This window comes from Pholcus phalangioides, unplaced genomic scaffold (assembly GCF_987345545.1).
Source record: "Pholcus phalangioides strain wild (caught in Gottingen) unplaced genomic scaffold, Ppha-v1.0 ptg000008l_1, whole genome shotgun sequence".
Lineage (NCBI taxonomy): Eukaryota > Metazoa > Arthropoda > Arachnida > Araneae > Pholcidae > Pholcus > Pholcus phalangioides.
The window spans coordinates 35877239-35895159 of NW_028301601.1; the positions used below are offsets into that span (position 1 = coordinate 35877239).

General features: G+C 34.2%; 1 protein-coding gene across 1 annotated transcript in view; it reads right to left on the reverse strand.

The window, feature by feature from the left end:
* LOC149084222 (ras association domain-containing protein 10-like) overlaps positions 1–16847 on the reverse strand; it is a 47947-nt gene extending 31100 nt beyond the window's left edge. Inside the window, exon 1 of the mRNA XM_089234566.1 lies at positions 16141–16847. The gene's annotated coding sequence lies outside the window, so the exon portion shown is untranslated. The remainder of the gene's footprint in view (positions 1–16140) is intronic.
* Positions 16848–17921: the final 1074 nt, after the last annotated feature.

Sequence of the window (17921 nt, forward strand, 5' to 3'; positions counted from 1 at the left end):
GTGGTCGTTGTAATTTTCATTTCATTTTGATGTCTGATTTATTCCAGAAGATTTAATAACCTTGATTATTCTTCAGTTTTCAAAGAATGCTAACGGTGTTATACGACAATTGAATTTAAGACTTATCTATGTTTAGGAGAGTTATCTTGTCTCCGCCGGGACTGAGATGACTGAGATATGATGATGGAATTTTTTTCCAAGTTCACCTCAGCATAATATCCAGAAAATATCTGTTTCCTTGATATCTTGGGCTGAGAAAGAAACCGTCTACCTCTCTCAACAATTCAATTATTTCCCGTATAATCGAATACCCCGCTTAATCGGATATTATGTACTGGAAACGTTGATATCCGTTCAAGCAAGGCCGACTGTATGTAAGGTAAAATACAGTAATTTTAAAATACCTAAAAAAAAGGGTGTGATAAATGTTTAAAAGTAATTTCCTTAAAGAATTAGAAATAATTTGCCTGTATAGTGGACTCACATAACGGACATTCGTCATTTGCGAACACCTCCCTTATTAAAGAACACTTTTTTTTAAATTAAGTCAACGGGATTCAATGCATTGTAACAACGGGATTCAAGTGCTACACGTAATTTCGATATTTTTTCTAATTGGAAGCATGCCTCTAGCATCAACGGTTCACCAATAAAATACCATACACCCTGTATAAATGTGTTCGCCCACACTTTTAACCGTGCTCCTCGCAACCTGTGTGATGGAGTACGGTGCTTATACTGTATTTTAAACAGTCAGTGTTTTAAATATAGTTTTAAAGACACCTCTCTACAACGGTACTCGATAGAATGACTTTAAATGTCTCTGTGAGAATATATTTCAGATCTTGTATCGATTTGCCTATATTCTAATGTTAAACTCCTCTTGATGGAACGATATCCGTTATCACGATGAATCCCTTTATGACGGTATTTTTGTACGAGACGTTAAAACTGCTGAAACGATATTCACTATATCTCACTGGAAATCTCCTAAACGTATTTCCAAACTCTCCACCAGTTTTTGTTCTCTTCGAGAGCTTCGTCAGAAAAAGAGGACTGATTATTTTCCACATTGACATAGCACCACAGGCGCCTATTTTTAGGACGCAGACGTGACCCGACAAACAGGTGCGGGTTTTCATAATGTCATATTCATTAGATTTTGCTACTGGAATGTACACCAAGCAGAAAAAATGTATTTTCATTGAAAAAAAAATTCTTAAATGGATATATATCTGGCCTTTAGAGCGGGGATCCTTGGAGAGATTTCAGCTTTTGGCTGAGAAAACAATTCACTCTCATTTTTACATTTCTATAGTGAATGTCACTTCATAAAGGAGGCTGTAGCCTTCATTTTATTGGCTGAGGTGGTCCGTGAATTTCATCTCATTATCTCAATGGGTCCGCATCATAAAAGGATGAGAAACTCTGCTTTAGAGTCATCAGTTTACCATTCGATAAAACAAGAAAATAAATTCAGCTTAGTATTCGTAAGCATGAAGAGATCAGTAAAATATTTAGATCTAATGTATCGCATATTGCCTGTAGCTTTTATAGATGAGCTAGATTGATTGAACTTTCATGTGGATCAATTCATTTTGTCTTATACTTGAGTGATGAATGCTCAACAAACAAAAATCTTTCTGTGTGGTGGTACAGACCAAATCTGTTGAGATAATTTCCTATACTTAAATTGTAGTTATCAGAATTTTAACGTGCCACGGTACGATGTTAAGGATTTTCTGGTTCACCGAATAAAAATAAATAATAGACAATTATCAGATTGGACAGAAATAGATACATAAAGAGCATACGCTCGACCCAACGAGACCTGCTTTTTTTAAGGGGAGCTTTTTGGGGATTTCGTTGGACTTCCTGATCACCTACGCATTTTTGGAATTTTTGTAATATACTCCATATGCAGAAATTTTTTTTTCCTCCTGCCGTAACCTGGGAAGCACCGAAAATGTCGTAGGATTAGTGATGCTTGTCTGAGCACACGAGAGTTAAATCCCTGGGTCATCGCTCACAATGAACAATGATGACGATGACTTTAGGAATTCTACCTGTTTTATATCAGTTACAGGAAACATTCGGATTATATACACAGATGATCGAGTTGAATTCTGATGTTTTCAAGGGTTTTGTTTATATCTTCCGGTAAAAATTGACCTGATGGGACGGCAATCATAGATTCGTAGTATCGAGTGAATCAGCCAAACAGTAATCATAATGAATCACGAGTTATTGTTCTGTTCCAACTTCCTATTTTCTACTCTATTCTCCATTATATTATTTTTGGATTAAAATGGGATTTTTCTTTGAAATGATAAAACTTCTCATAGTTTTAGAAGCTTATTGATTGCGACACTAGATACGCACTCAGACCGTTAGGTACACACATACCAACGCTTCCGGTTCAATTTACTAAGTCGTAAATTGCCAATAGATGGCGATAGACCTGAGTTGTGCTCGTTTTGAAAGAAAGAAAGAAGTTCGTGATAACGATAGCTCCCAATCACGGGAGAAACTGTCGTTATAACAGATTTCTCGTTACAAGCGAATGCATTTTTTTTTGTATCATTAGCTCTTTGACAATCATCTGCAAATCACTCGTTACATCGAGGTGATTGTTATAAGTCATACTCGTTATCACGGCGTTCACTTCAATTTTTCCAGAATGAACACACGTTCACTTCATCTATTCTATATATGTAAATAAACAAATGAGGAAATATTGTGTGATTTATAAAATTCATGTAGTTCGTGCATACAAATGTCGAATTTAATATGGTGACAATTTGTAGCGATTTCATTTCAATTGCAATGATTTTCACAATCAATTTTAGTTATCAGTATTTATCTAGCGATTTATTTTCAATTACAAGTAGTTTTAAAGCAGATTTAGTTATAAATGGCAATTCAAGAAAATTCTGTTACCAACCACTTCGCAACAATATTCAGGTATTATTGGATTCCAGTTATCAATTCTTATTGTGCAAATTTTTGTTACCAACAGTTTTCTGACAATATAATCGTTTGTCCATACTTTTCAAAAACTACATCCACGCAGCTTCCAACAGTTTCCTAACAATACATCCACAAAGTTTCCCAACAATGAATTCAGCTATCAATAGTTTTTCCACAATTAATCCACACAGCTTCAAACACTTTTGCAACAATGTTCAAGTCCCAACTTTTTCCAATAATGCACCCACGGAGCTGAAACCGAAATGGAACATTTCTCAGTATACAGTATATAATCAATATAATCATACGTGACGATTGAAGGTTAAATCCCAAATGGCACAAAAAACGGCAACATTTCTCTCTCGTTCAAATTACTTTCGTAATCGTACTTTAAGCATCAAGCGCAGTTCCTTCGAAACCAGAAAATTAGAGAAAAAACCTTTCTTACGACAATTTTCTTACCTCCATCGAATAAACAAGAGTAAGAAAAAAAACGTATACACTGAACCAGAACCTTTAAAAAGAAGGGACCTAAATAGTACTAAATTTCCCAGTAATCTACGTTTGACGGCTTTTTCATCCTGTGGAAAGTTTTATTTTTTTCTTAAGGCCAAGTGACAAAGTAAAGTTGTTAACATCGTCACACTTAAGATTCGACTGCGACAAACAACGACTCGGTTGGAAAGATTCAGTAAATATTTGATCATTAAAAAAAAAAGTATTTCCCGACTTTAATGTATTGGAACCGTATAGTCTGGATTATCTTCATTATCCCACGGTGCGGTGACAGATCATACCTTTTAATTGTTAAATTACCGACAAAAAGAAAAATAGCAAACTTAATAAATTCGTTTTGGAGATACAGTTCAATGAAACGATTTATTTAATGATTTTTCAGTACGTATAATACACAACTTCATCGACAAAATGCAGTCACAATCACGCATGGGCTTAGATTTTTTTCCATCGTTAATGAATATTCGTTCAGCTCATGAATATACAATATCTCGGAGGTGATTGAATAAAATTCACCCATGTCGAAACGGATTAACCGATTCTTTGGGTAGAGTAGAGTATCAGTTCGAATTCGATACGCACATCAATCTCCTGATTGTAACTTTTGATGCAATGCTTTTGATTTTATTTCCCAGTGCCCCGAGGATATCATCCATCTCGCGAAAAGACACGCAATATTCTTAATGACGATGACCCCAGAAATGCGATATTATTCCCATGTATCGTGTGAGGAACTAAACATGCAACCTCATCAAATTTACAAAAGTTCAAGAGACAAAGCGCTTAAACTCTCTTTCTAAGACTAGATAATTTGCTTTGAAATATGAAAATAATGGAGCTGGATTCAAATCAAGCAACTTGATTTGTTCTTCTGATTGTGATTTGAAAGGACTTGAATGAAAGGTTTTTAAATTGGAATGATGGCATTGAGGATCGATTGCTTAATTTTCGGTTGGAATATAATCTGATGAGTCAATAACATTATGCGAATCGGATGAGTCAAATGTCTGCCAGGTAAAAGTGAATTCACGAAGAGATTAATGCAGTGTTTTATAAGATTTGTAAATATTATGTTAGTTTTATTGATTCAAAATAATCAATGTGAATTATGTTAAGCGAATCTTAAATGATGAAATTGAAAGGAATTTTGTGATTGATGAAACGCGATATAATAAAATATTCTCACTTCATATATGTTTGAGTGTCCCGAATCCTTAGGCAATAACGTTTCTCCACCAGTTGGCAACAATATTTCTTCATTTTATTTCTTCATTAGTCAAGAAGCGATGTATTTTTCATCAGTCCAGCAGCAGTGTATTTTTTCTTCAGTCCGCCGAACAACAATTAATTTCTCATCAGTCTGGCAACAATATATTTTTTATTAGTGTGATAACAAGTTTTAGCCTTTTTTACTAGTGCAGCAATAATGTTTTTTTTTCCATCAGTCGGGTGTAACTTATTTTTCTATAAATCCAGTGGCGATTGTTTTTATCAGTCTAGCAGGATTTTTTATTTTTTTGTTCATTTAGAAAAATTTAATAATTGATGGATGAGGCGGTAAAAATGCCTTTTTTTCCCCGTAAGTGTGGCAAGTTCGAATATCTGGAACCTAAGACAGTAACATTTCTTCCCCAGTCTGGGAACAATGTGCTTTTCATCAGTCTGGCAACAATGGATTTTCATCAGTCTAGAAACGATGTTTCATCAGTCCGGCAATAATATATTTCTCATCCACCCGGCTACAATGCATTTTTTATCAGTCTGGGAGCAACAGGATTTCCGAGAAATTTAATTTTCTGGATATTATGCCGAAACTGATATTTGGAAAGAAAATTGATTTGTCTCCGCCGGGATTCGAACTCAGGTCACATTCCATAACGGGCAAGTGCGCTAACCTATACACCAGAGACACACTTTTCAATTCCTTATAACACGGCATTAGTAGCGTGAAGCGCTGAGTGGAGTCATAGTCTTCCCTTATAACTACAGCAATAAAGAATCGGAAAGTGTGTCTCTGTGCCCGTATGCAAGAGAACTCGAGTTCGATTCCCGGAGGAGACAAATCACTTTTCTTTCCAAATATCAGTTTCGGCATAACATCCAGAAGATTCAATTTCTCAGTATATTTAAGGCCGAAAAAATACCATCTCTTCATACAATAGGATTTCCATCAGTCCACAAACAATGTTTTTTCCTCGGTACAGAAGAAATATTGTTTTAATTACTTCCAGCAACAATTTATGTTTAATCAGTCTAGCAACAATGTATTTTCATCCGTCGGGCAACAATGTTTAGCCTCATTACTCGGGCAACAATGTGTTTTATATCAGTCCGGCGAAATGCTTTTTCTTCAGTCCGACAACACCGGATTTTCCATCCAACCAGCTGCAAATTTTAGCCTCACTTTTTAGTTTGGGGGTCCGTCTTGTGGGTGTTTTTTTTTCTTTTTTACTTAGTCAGTTAACAATATGGACATCGAGGCTGCATCAGTCTGGCAAAAAAAGTTTTTTCGTCCCTTTGAAATTTTTTTCCCATAAAAATATCTCTTCCCATAAGTTTGACAAAAATCTTTCCCCCTTATAAATTTCCGAAAGCTGTTGTTTTTTTTTTGTTTTTTTTTTGTTATTTACTTAGCGAAAACTTTTTTCCGTTAATCTGGCAACAATTCTAGAATGTTTGTCCGTCAATCTGGAAAATATATATTAGCTTCACTGGTTTTTTTCATCGAGTGTAAAGCAGGTTTTCTCAGCCCGGTTAGATGTTATTTTCATCCATCAAGTGATATTATGTTTTTTTCATTATGGCCATCAAATATTGCGTTACCATTGTTGGAAAATAGGATTTTGTGATTTGTCGTTGAAGGATTACTAACAATAAACTCATGTTGATATATCTTTGCGCATTTTTTTTTTAATTTTTAGTTCATACTTATGCTACATGGAAATGCCCAATAAAATAAATTTATATCGTCCTTCCCCACTCCATGCCAGAAGCATGAAAGGGCGAATTTCCAAAACGTGGGAAATGACGTTTGAATGCTTGCACTACCCATGTTACTCTATGTGTGTAACATGACAATATATCGCCCCTCCCATGCTTCTGGCATGAGGGGAACGATATATTCTCGTATTTTACCGTTCGTTCTTCATTTCGAAACTCAGGAAAAAGTATAATAATGCTCGTGTATCACTTTTGTAGGTATTTTACAATTTGTCACACTCTCTCTAAAAGATTAAATTCACCAGAGAAAGTTTTATTCCTAAACTTAGAACCAAAGCTATTCGACTTATTTTTTTTCTCATTCGGGACATAATTTCGATGAATTACAATCCAGTAAAATCATAAAGAAAGTCGAGCTTTCTCTCACTTTCAAATTCTTGAAAGAAATCATCAGAAAACTTTCCCAAAAAAACGACGACGAGGCAACCATCCGTTGAGTGAGTTGCGTGCGAAATTCTCATGGCACAAGAATCAGCACCAAAGTCATCGACTGATTTCCTTCGACAAAAGAGAGACTTTCTCTCTCTCTCTGGCAATATTCGGAACGCCCTGTTTGGAATGCTACAGTATCTTCCACACACATACATTTGCAAAATAACAAAAAAAAAAAAAGTAGAAATACCCGATACGCCTTCAGCAAGAAAACTCATGTTCCGCCAGAGAGCTTTTCCATTCTTTTTTAAATACTTCAACTTGTTTTTTAGCTCTAAAGTATGTATCGGATGAGAATAAAGCATACAAAACGATGTAGCCCGAAAACATCCTCCTTTGTTTTTCTTCATAATACCTCGAATATCGTAACCATAAGCCTCGAACGGGAATCCTATTTTATAAATGGCATTCAAATAATCGAGCATGGGAATTTTAATTTGAAGGCATTTGTATATCCTTTCCCGTAACATAATTTATCAAAGTATTAAGAGCAGGTCTAATCGTGAATTTTTTCCCGTGGATTTCATACGGATCTTCTGCTATTTGATTAAATGAACTAGATCGTCCATATAAATGTATAATATCAATAGTATGGTTGGGTGTTTGGCTTTAAGCGTTACCGGATCACAAGTTTAAATATTTTAGAATATATATAATAAAGGGTATATTAAGGAAAATGGTTTTAATACTCGCACTAAAATTTATCATAGGTAAGAGCAATTTGATTCACCTTTGTAGGTATTTTTATATTGTATGGTATCATAGGAGTTCACGTTAATGGCATTAGTATTGGTAAATGAACAATTCCAGAATAAATTTGTACCGAAGATTTCCATGTGTAAATGCAAAATCACTCTCAGCCCCTATCAAAATCTCTTACTCAGAGGAACTACCACTTTTTTGCGAAATAGCACCAAAAAACACTCAGACATAACTATGACAAGTTCCGATTAGATCTACAATACAAGCTCTCGCTGGTATGATATTAGAAAAATGACTAAACAACATTAAGCAATGCTCCAATATTTCAAAATTCTATCAGATACGTAAACTTTTAACGATAATAATCACATGGTCAAGCCAAAAAATATGGGAAAACCACAGAAAACCAGATTCAGTCGGCCACCAATGCGGCTCCAACCTGGATCCTCACGATAGGAGAGTCCAGCACGATGCCCAAACGACCCTCACAGTGGCGGACTTGATGACTGGAATCTTAGAACTTTTGGCTTACTTAGGTTTCTTGATAATTTCGGAGCAGCAATTTGCGAACGGAAAACGTTTGTTAAAGATCGCAACTGAACAATTTGCGTGTGTCAGAAGGATAAATTATGATGTCTTAAACATTGATGAATGAGCTCGAATTCTATCAGATTTCCCGCACCGGTAGTAGAGAGACCTTATGTAGAAGAGAAATTCGTATAAATATTGCTCGAAGCCATCTGCTGCCATCTGTCAAATAAATTCAAAACTCTCTGTTATAATTCTTATAATAAAATGGCTGTTGGTTTTAAACCGATGTGCAACATAAAAATGAACAAGATATGGTATGAAAATATAATTTTTACTCTGGTTTTTATACTGCATATTGGGGTGAGTGTTATGCGCCAAAATACCGGTTGATATGCTTTTGTGTTTGCCTCTAGGTTAGTTTTGGTAAACCAAAAAAGTCATATTAACCGGTTGTATTTCATATCTTCAAAAAGGGGTGGTTGATGACGTAAGCAACCTTCAAACCCCCCTCTCCCCTTGTCATCAAAAGTCAGCAAATCCGAAAACCCCCCTCGATGCTGACGTAATACTTGAATGACCCCTAAAGTGCAGAAAATTATATATAAGATTAGATGATCCTCAGCGAATTGCTTTAGATTTTTAATTGGTGAGCATATTCTCTCCATTGAATTTTCGTATTTGTTTCAAAATTTCGATTGAGAAAGAATTTAATCGTTTCCATATCTTTACTCAATCAAATTAATATGTTTCTAAATTTTTATTAAGTAAGTAAATCCAATAATAATATTTTTCGGGCATGTAAAATAGAGATTCAAGTACCTGTTATTCTAAGTTACGTGTCGGACCGGGCATATAAATGTTTTGGAGATTTGCACAGCTTTGCAGGACTACATTTTGCACACACTACTACTACTTAACCGAACATGCACCTCGTACACATTCCTCTACGGAATTTTAAACACACGGCAAGAAAAACAGCCAAATACATTTTCTGGTTTAAATTTGAATATTCAAAAATTATGAAGCATAGATTATCCTGATCAGAACTGAGTTGTCAAAAAATAGCATAATGTTCGATTAATAATCGAATGAGGTTATTGTGTCACACGGGTGATAGGAAACAGTGGCGTTTCTATTGGCTCCATTTTTGTTTTTTTCCCTTACAAATTTATTTCGATTGAAATAAATCAGACATATTGATCGAGATGATATTGTTTCGAACACTTAATTCACTCAATCGAAAATCAATGGCGTGAAACGATATTATCGATACCTACATCACTATGAACCGATACTTTAAAAATTAAAAAAAAACTGGAATCGAGTGAAAAATCTATCTTTTAAAATCCCTGCTCTTATTTGTAATATCACATCGCAATATAATTAATACAATAGAACTTTTGAATTTCAGTTTCGTTTTTTAAAAAATATATTTCTCATCGGCATTTTCGCAACACTGATAATAACTATTCATTATGGTAGTCCAATCAAAAGACCCATCTGTTCTTGAGTATTCAAGAAAACCAATGTTGGGATGAGGCTTAATATTTTGACTTGTGGACTGCATGTGTCTATTGTTATATCTAAAAAACGCACATATTTCTCAGATGGCATCAAAAAAACGGTACATGTTTAAGGTATGAGACATTCAAAAATGTATTGAATTTCAAAGTATGAGAAATTTAGAAATTTATTGAATTTCAAGCCATGAGGAAATTTAAAGATTCATCGTGTTGATTCCATGACATTTACAATCTCACTGAATGTCAACACATCTAGAAATTTATTGAATTTCAAATAATTTAGAAATCTAATGAGTTTCAAATAATTTAGAAATCTATTGAATTTCAAATAATTTAGAAATCTAATGAGTTTCAAATAATTTAGAAATCTATTGAATTTCAAATAATTTAGAAATCTAATGAGTTTCAAATAATTTAGAAATCTATTGAATTTCAAATAATTTAGAAATCTAATGAGTTTCAAATAATTTAGAAATCTATTGAATTTAAAGCAGTAAGAGTTGGTGTGTAATAAGCAATCAATGCGTACTTCAGTCCCGTTTTAAAAGTCTTATCTCTTTGGCTGCAACATGTGGCCGAACCCTTTGCTTCAGCCCTGTAAATCTGATCATATGTGCACAAAAGACTTAATATTTTTAATGTTTTCAAAAACTTGACTCTACTAGCTGGTCCTCGCTGCCCCTAAAATAGGCATTCTTTTTCCGGGAATCATGTCTGTGATCGCTCAGCAGGTAATTTCCCCATCCGATACATTTTTTTTACTCAACATGATGTGATACGTATACGCGATTGTTTGTGAACTATCACGTATGAGTTGTACGCGTCAAAGACCATACAGTGTTAAAGCAACCCCCTGTCGACTATAGAGTTTCTGATCGAAATCTTATTCATGAACGAACAAATGGTTGAAGGAAGGATTTTGGCAGTGTGCAGAGAACGTCCTGCTGTTACTCCTATTCTTTTTGCTTCCCCCCCCCACCATCCCTTTACCAATATTTTTATATATTCTTTAATGTCTATACTACTAAAGAAATACATGAATATGATCGATAGTGTGTTGGGAGATGAGCACAAACCCAATCAGTAACATACTATCAAGGAGTTTTGTTTGCTCTTAAATACTTTACTCTTGTAATTGGACTTGTTATTCTGTTATACAAATTTTTATAGATATATATACGTATACATATTCAATAAAATTCCAGATGCACCCATCTTTCGGGAACGCTTCGATATCTCCTTGAGATGGGAAGCGGGGTGTGTCCGGTCCTTCAATGTTCAGTGCTCTTAAATACGAAATCCATTTTTCTTGGATAATACCATTGTGGTTTTACTTTGCAACATCAATTTTTTTTTTTACAATTTCACTGCATAACGAAAGAAAGTCGAACATTTTTCTGGTTATGCTTTTATCATGATTAAACACTCATTGGTTGTGAGAGATATCTATTTCAATTTCCAACACTTATTCTTAGTCAGATTTATGTTTCACTAAACCTATCTGAAAAGTTTGATAAGCGACTGTAGATTTATGTCAGGAGATGGGCCAGTCCAAGTATCCGAATTATTACTTGTGCAATTGAAACCGATATTTCATAGTTCGATATCAATGTGCCTTGGTATGGTGATCCTGAACCAGAGCCACATAACGCGTTAAACCTTAAGACCCATGCGGCTTCATGAGGGGCGGCTGTAGGAGGGGTGAAACGGTGCCAAAACAGGTATAAGGACATAATAATTTCAGAAAAATTTGTAAAAAATATTTTGTCTATAAAATACAAACTATGTACATAACATGCCTTGCATAATGGATGGATTTGCTGAGAAAACTGCAATTTTCGATGCATTGCGGGGGAACACAAATAGACGACCACATGTAAATATGTGTCAGTTTATGAAGTAGAGGAATATAAGCCCAGGGTAAATATTCACTCCTTAAATTGCTGTGTTATACAAAATAACCCATAACGTAAACAAATCTTCAAGTTTTCCACGTAAATCCATGGGTTATTTTACGGGTGCTGCTTAGAGTGGTGTAGAAAAGTTGCCTCGAGACACCTCTGCCTAGAACATACCCATCACCTTCAAAGAAGAAAATGACAATTTATGGATGAAGATGATTATTAAGTATGCTGAGACATTCAATCAGGCTCAATTTTGTTGCCACCTACTATTGCTGGCTAGTCCATCCCAAAAGAAATTACCAAATGTCCTAATTATTTAATGAGGTTTGTTCAGTAGGTGCAGTGCACCATTACATTTTTACATGTCTTTGGCCACCCAATGTAGATGGTAGATGTTTTAAAGATGATTTGGAATTTCTTATGTTTGCCTTTAGTGTAATCTACCATAACATCAATTTCTTACAAAGGAATGATTTATCATTCCTCAAAAAAAAATCTTATACGTCCTGACCTTCTACTAACATATACAACACATTAGTAATGATTGCTAGTTACTATTGTAATACTTTTTTTCAGTTTCAATGCCAGACACATAAATACTTTCCCTTTTAGTCTAAGACAATGCAACTAAGCATTAAAAAAATATTGATATACTACAGCATCATATCTATAGAGGAAGCGTAACTCATAAAACGAACTCATCCGGCACATAAAAAAAGGCAATGAAATTGGTCTCGTGTGAACTTTCTTCAGTTCATAAAGTTCCTAATCAAGTTTTCAAATCATGTGCTGAATCAGAATGAGGTCATTTTCGAAAATAATGAAGAATAAAATATTTTTCTCATTGTTGAATCGCTTCTAATTGATCTGATTCGAGAAGAGAAATCTTCCCTTTTTTGCAACCAACCATCGAATTTTGATACCTTTCGGACTCCCATTCTTGAATCACCCCATAAAAATTATAAAATCAATTTTTATTTCAAAACATGATTTTGTTTCTCTTATGTATCGTCAATGAAACTAAAACCATGGTATCATGAGGAGAATGCTTTTTTAATGAATGTTAATATCTATTTGAAACGAGTAGGAGAAGTTTTTTTTTCTCAATTCGAATGCAACAGAAATTTTGAGTGACATTTCCAATCATGTCCGTTCATTTGATATCAAGGAAAATCTGGATGATTTATTACTGTTTACTGAAATAAAAGTGTGTTTTCATATGCATACATATATTCTGATTCTCGTTAATCAGTCTCATTCAAGTAAGCTTATTGGTCTGTCATTCTTTGTGACAGTTCCTTTACATTAACACCCACTGTACTTCAGAATTATTTTTCTTTCAAAAATAGATGACGTCCACAACTGCAATGAAATTCATCAACATTCACATCAAGACATCCGACTTCAATTTCTTTTAAATAATATTAGTCTTAGAGTGACAAGAAGTCAATCCAAGAAGGAAATCATCACAGTTTTAACGTGATATAATACGATTCAAAAGGAATCAGTTCATTCAATTTAAAAGAGCTATGTGTGAATAATGTCTTAAGAAATTGCATACTAATAATTCTTTTATGGTAAGTTTTAACTTTTTATCAGTGTTTTTACTTAATACGGATTTTGTTTTCAGGAATAATCATAATCTAAAAAAAGAGCAGTGTTTACAAAACGTGAAATTTTATTCCTCATTCATTACAAAATAACGGAATCCCAATAAAATTTCTGGAATATTTTGACACATAAAATGTTCTCGAAATCATCTCATTTTTTGTGCATACAAGTTTGAAAATTATTTTTTGACTTTGAAACTATTGCTCCAGATGAATTAACTCAGCTTGAACTTTGTCCCTACTTCTTGAATGTGCAAGAATTTATCATTCTGCGATAATGCGATATTAATCATAAAAGAATTCGAAACCATTTTAAATTTGTCTGACAGTAGGTAAAGAAGTTTGGAAGTTTTTCAATAACAAAATACAGTGAAACATCGCTCTACAACCTAATCTCTCTACAACGATATTTTTTTTTCAGATCCTATTTGGAAGATTAGTTTTTTCTTCATTCTTTCAACTCAGGTCTATCACCATGGGCAATTTACTTCCTAGCGCGTTGTATCGGAAGTGTAAGTGTGTGTACCTAACAGTCTGAGTGCGTGTCTAGTGTTGGGTCTAATTTTTCAATGCTGTCAGCTATGTTTCAGAAGTGAAGTGTAATAATTAAATGTTTGTACCGTTTGTAGGCCCGTTGCTCTCTATGGCCGGACTTTTTAAAGGGGAAGTCGGCTTTCGCTTCTTGATGTTGGGAACCACAGAAAAACCAACTTCAGCTGATCACCACTGTGGAGACGGTGGGATGAATCGTTTAGTTTAATGTTAAACTCATCTCGATACTACGATATACTTTACTAGAATAAACCCCTCTATAACGATATTTTTTGACGATATTCTGAGGTGGCTGCAACAATTTTATTTAAATTTCACTCACAATTACCTTCGATATACTTTGAGATTTGGTAAAATACAAATCTAGAACATGATGCTTTTTTATAAGTTTTTTACGTTATTTATAAAATATGTATTCCATTTAGAAAGAAAGCTATTTCAAAACAAGTTTTCTTAAAATTAAAGCCCCCCCCCCCTCTTCTTTCATAATCATTCCAATACAATTTCTAAAATCCTTTTCCATTGAGGAAAACCTGAGTGAAAAGAATTCTACACGCCACTTATTATAATCCCGGATAATGTTATCATTCGAGTATTGATATCACGTTGTCAAAGAACAGAACGAACAAACGTCGTAGCATTTGAAAGTACGGTTATAGTTATCGGGAATTCGGATAATGTATAAAAAATTTTTTCCATCTGATTTATTATTATTATTATTATTTTTGCCCATTCTGAAGCGAAGGTTTAACCAAACTTCTTTTTTTTCCCCCCTTGTAAAAATATCGTTAGCAGGCAGCAAGACTATGTAGGAGGCTAGAATCCTTCTCCCTCCGTTGTTGACAAACATTTCCATACTGTGTAATCGGTCCGTAGTGTTCTCTGTTATCCATGTGCGGGGTGAGGGGAACTGCTTTCGCAAATGCCTGCCTGTAGTGAAGGCGAGTTTATGAAAAGAAAAACAAAACCTTTTCCTTGAGTTCAGTTTCTTTCAATTGAACACATTCAAATTTCTTTTTCCGAGAGACTTTCTCATGGGATCTATGAAACCATGGGATTTAATGTACACAACACCCGTATTGCATTAGAAAGATTCAATTCTAACTAAATAAAAATGAAGGATTCTAGCTTAACGGGGGGAAAAAAGAAGTTCCGTTTTGGAATTAAAAAAAAAAAAATTGAAATTTTTGCAACAAATTATGTAGAAAAAACCTAACTCTCACGTTTTACCTATACCCGTTTACCATACGTCCTATTTGACCAAACGGGATGTATGGTCACCGTACTTGCATTACCGGGATCTTTCCGGATATAGTTATCGTTCAGTTATTCTTATCAGAAACCCCGAGTCCCAATGTGATCACATTAAGCAGCGTTGACGGCATCAGTTTCAACGTGTGGTGTAGTACGATTTATTTGGGAATAATTAAGAGTATAAAAAATTTCTCAGCAATAAATTATTTTATCGTATTTGTTATAAAAATGATAAATTCACAGTTATAACTATTTGTCAGTGTTCTTAATTAATATGTGATTTTTTATTATCAATAAAAAATTTCGTAAGTGAAATCATATCTCTTCATGCGAATTGCATAAAATCATGTTGCGAATTTTAATTTCTTCTGCCCTGTGGTAAATTTGAAAATAATTCATTACACATATCATCATATTAGATCTACATTTATATCTCAAATTTTTATATCATGTTTATGATCCTTTCAATTTAATAGTTAGAAACTTGTGATAATTTTTTGTGATATCACAAAATTCATATACGTGTGTCTTACGTAGCGCGTGTTTTTCCGACCATTTTCTTTACAAAACCATACGTGTAAACTTATAAATTTATACGTGGTATTGGAAATAATAGATTAAAATGCTTTTAAGGCCTATGGAAAGCCACTTATTTAAGGGCAAAATAGCAACGGCAAAGGCAAATAGACAGTAATGAATGTGATTCAACGAATTTTTACGTATTCGTATTATACTGTACTAGAAACTGAGAGAGATGAATTTATTTTTGAGGAAAGTCTCTTTTTTATTCCCCCGCGCATGCAGTTCTGAAATATTGAGTCAAAAAGAAGTTAATATAAATGGAAATTTTGTTGCTCCTAGAACGTCGATGAAATTTAAAACCACGATATACAATGACTGTTTTTATGAGATTAAATTATTTCTTTTAGAGAGAAGCTATTTTTGGGCCCTTATAATATAAAAGTCTTTTTTTCCCATTAAAATAAACGACCATTTCCCAATTTTCTTAAAACTCACAAGTCAGTCAGTAAAGCAGTTATTTACGATCGGATTTGGTGCCGACAAAAAAAGAAAATAGCCTACGACCGGCTATAACAGTCATGTCGAGGCTATTTTCAGAAGAAAAAAAAAACATCATTCACTCACCGTTTTTCGATATCCTTCATCGACGGATCCCCCTCAGTAATCCTTAGCTTTTGTTGCTGTTGTTTTTTTCGTTTTCAAATATCCGGTGTCTTCCAGAAAACAACTGATATTACGGGACAACGTTCATTATATTACTCGAATGCGATATAGTACCTCATCCTCCGGATATTTAACGCAAATCCACGTGACTAGGATACCATATATTTACAATAAAGACAACAGCCATATAGTGTCTGTGTGTGCCGTGGTGCCACCGTTATTTCCCGGCGAATATTCCATCAAGAGATTATTATTTCTTTGGGCAAGTCGCGACGAGATCCAAAAAAATTGCAACAACAACAAATCACTTCTTCTCTGTGTATCATTCCAGATGCACGTTTTGAATCCACAGCATTAGCTCACTACTACACAGACCTTAATAAAAAAAAACCCCTTAAAAAAAACAAAAAAACTTGGTCACCATACTTTAAAGCATTAAATACAATCATGTATAATGATTCGCGCGGATTCTTCAAATGGATGCCGCAAACTCGTTTAATCGCCTATCGTTTCCGCACTGCGAGAATCACCACCAGCAGCAGCATGAGCATTTTGCGGCTTTGCTTTGCAGCTCACGGGCCACATACTGCTGAAAACGAGCTGGAGTAGGAAAAAAAAAAAAGAAAAATCAAACCACGTGCTAGTCGAAGCTCAACGTGCTGCTTGCTCACTGAATCATAAAACGCTGCGAGGGCTAAAAAGAAAAAAAATGAAAAAAAAAGAAACACGTAAGAAAAATAAAACAGGTGAAGAAAATAAGAAAGAGACATGGACCACCACCGAGGTAAGTCATTTGATTGGGCAACGGAATAGTCACGTGACTTCGAGAAAAGATGGTGAAGAACGAAGCTACGCAGGACGGATAGAGAGGTCCGTCTTCTCAAAAAACGTAATAAAAAATTATATCTATGATATATAAAAATAAGAAAAATATTATAAGACATGTTAACGGGGAGAGCGAGTTTTTTTTATATATAATTTTTTTTAACTATTACTATTATTATTTCTGGTTAGGTTCACGCACTAGCTATCACGTTTGGTGGTTTGTTGGCCTTTGATTTTTTTTTTTAAGGTTTTTTACGTGCTAAAGATAATTGAGAGGGAAAAAACTGTTCTCATTATATTCTTCTATTATTTTATTTATTGTTATTATTATTTTGTCGTATACCTGCGGTAGCATTATCTCCACCATAATGAGAAAGGTGAAATTACGAATGTTGATTGGGATGTATTATTATTATAATACTACGGGAGATATTGGTAATTGTCTTATGTGAAATTAATAATTAGAGTAAATTTTATTTTGGGCTGGAAAAAGATTAAGATTTTTAAATGATTAATCAAAAATTCCTCATCGATTAATTGACTTTTTTAATACCAACTAATCATAACATGATATTGGAATTAATTAATGCTGTAAGGTGTTCCATAAATTCGTAAATAGTTTAAAAATTGAAAGAATGTTTATATTTGAATGCGATTTGCAAAAAAGATATTCTCACGAAGAGGGTTTTTTTAAACGGAAAAAATAGTTCAAATTTTTGTCGATAGAGGGTACTACTGCACGAGGGATTAGACATTGACTAAACTCGAACTATTCTTCGATCTGTTCTGTGTCCGAACGTTTTTAAAAAAAAAGCTTCAGCTGACACTTTATAGATGAAGTGAAACAACTTCACCAATGGTGACATCACAATCAAAATCTAATGTCTGCGCCATTGACAGGAAAATTCAGAAATGAG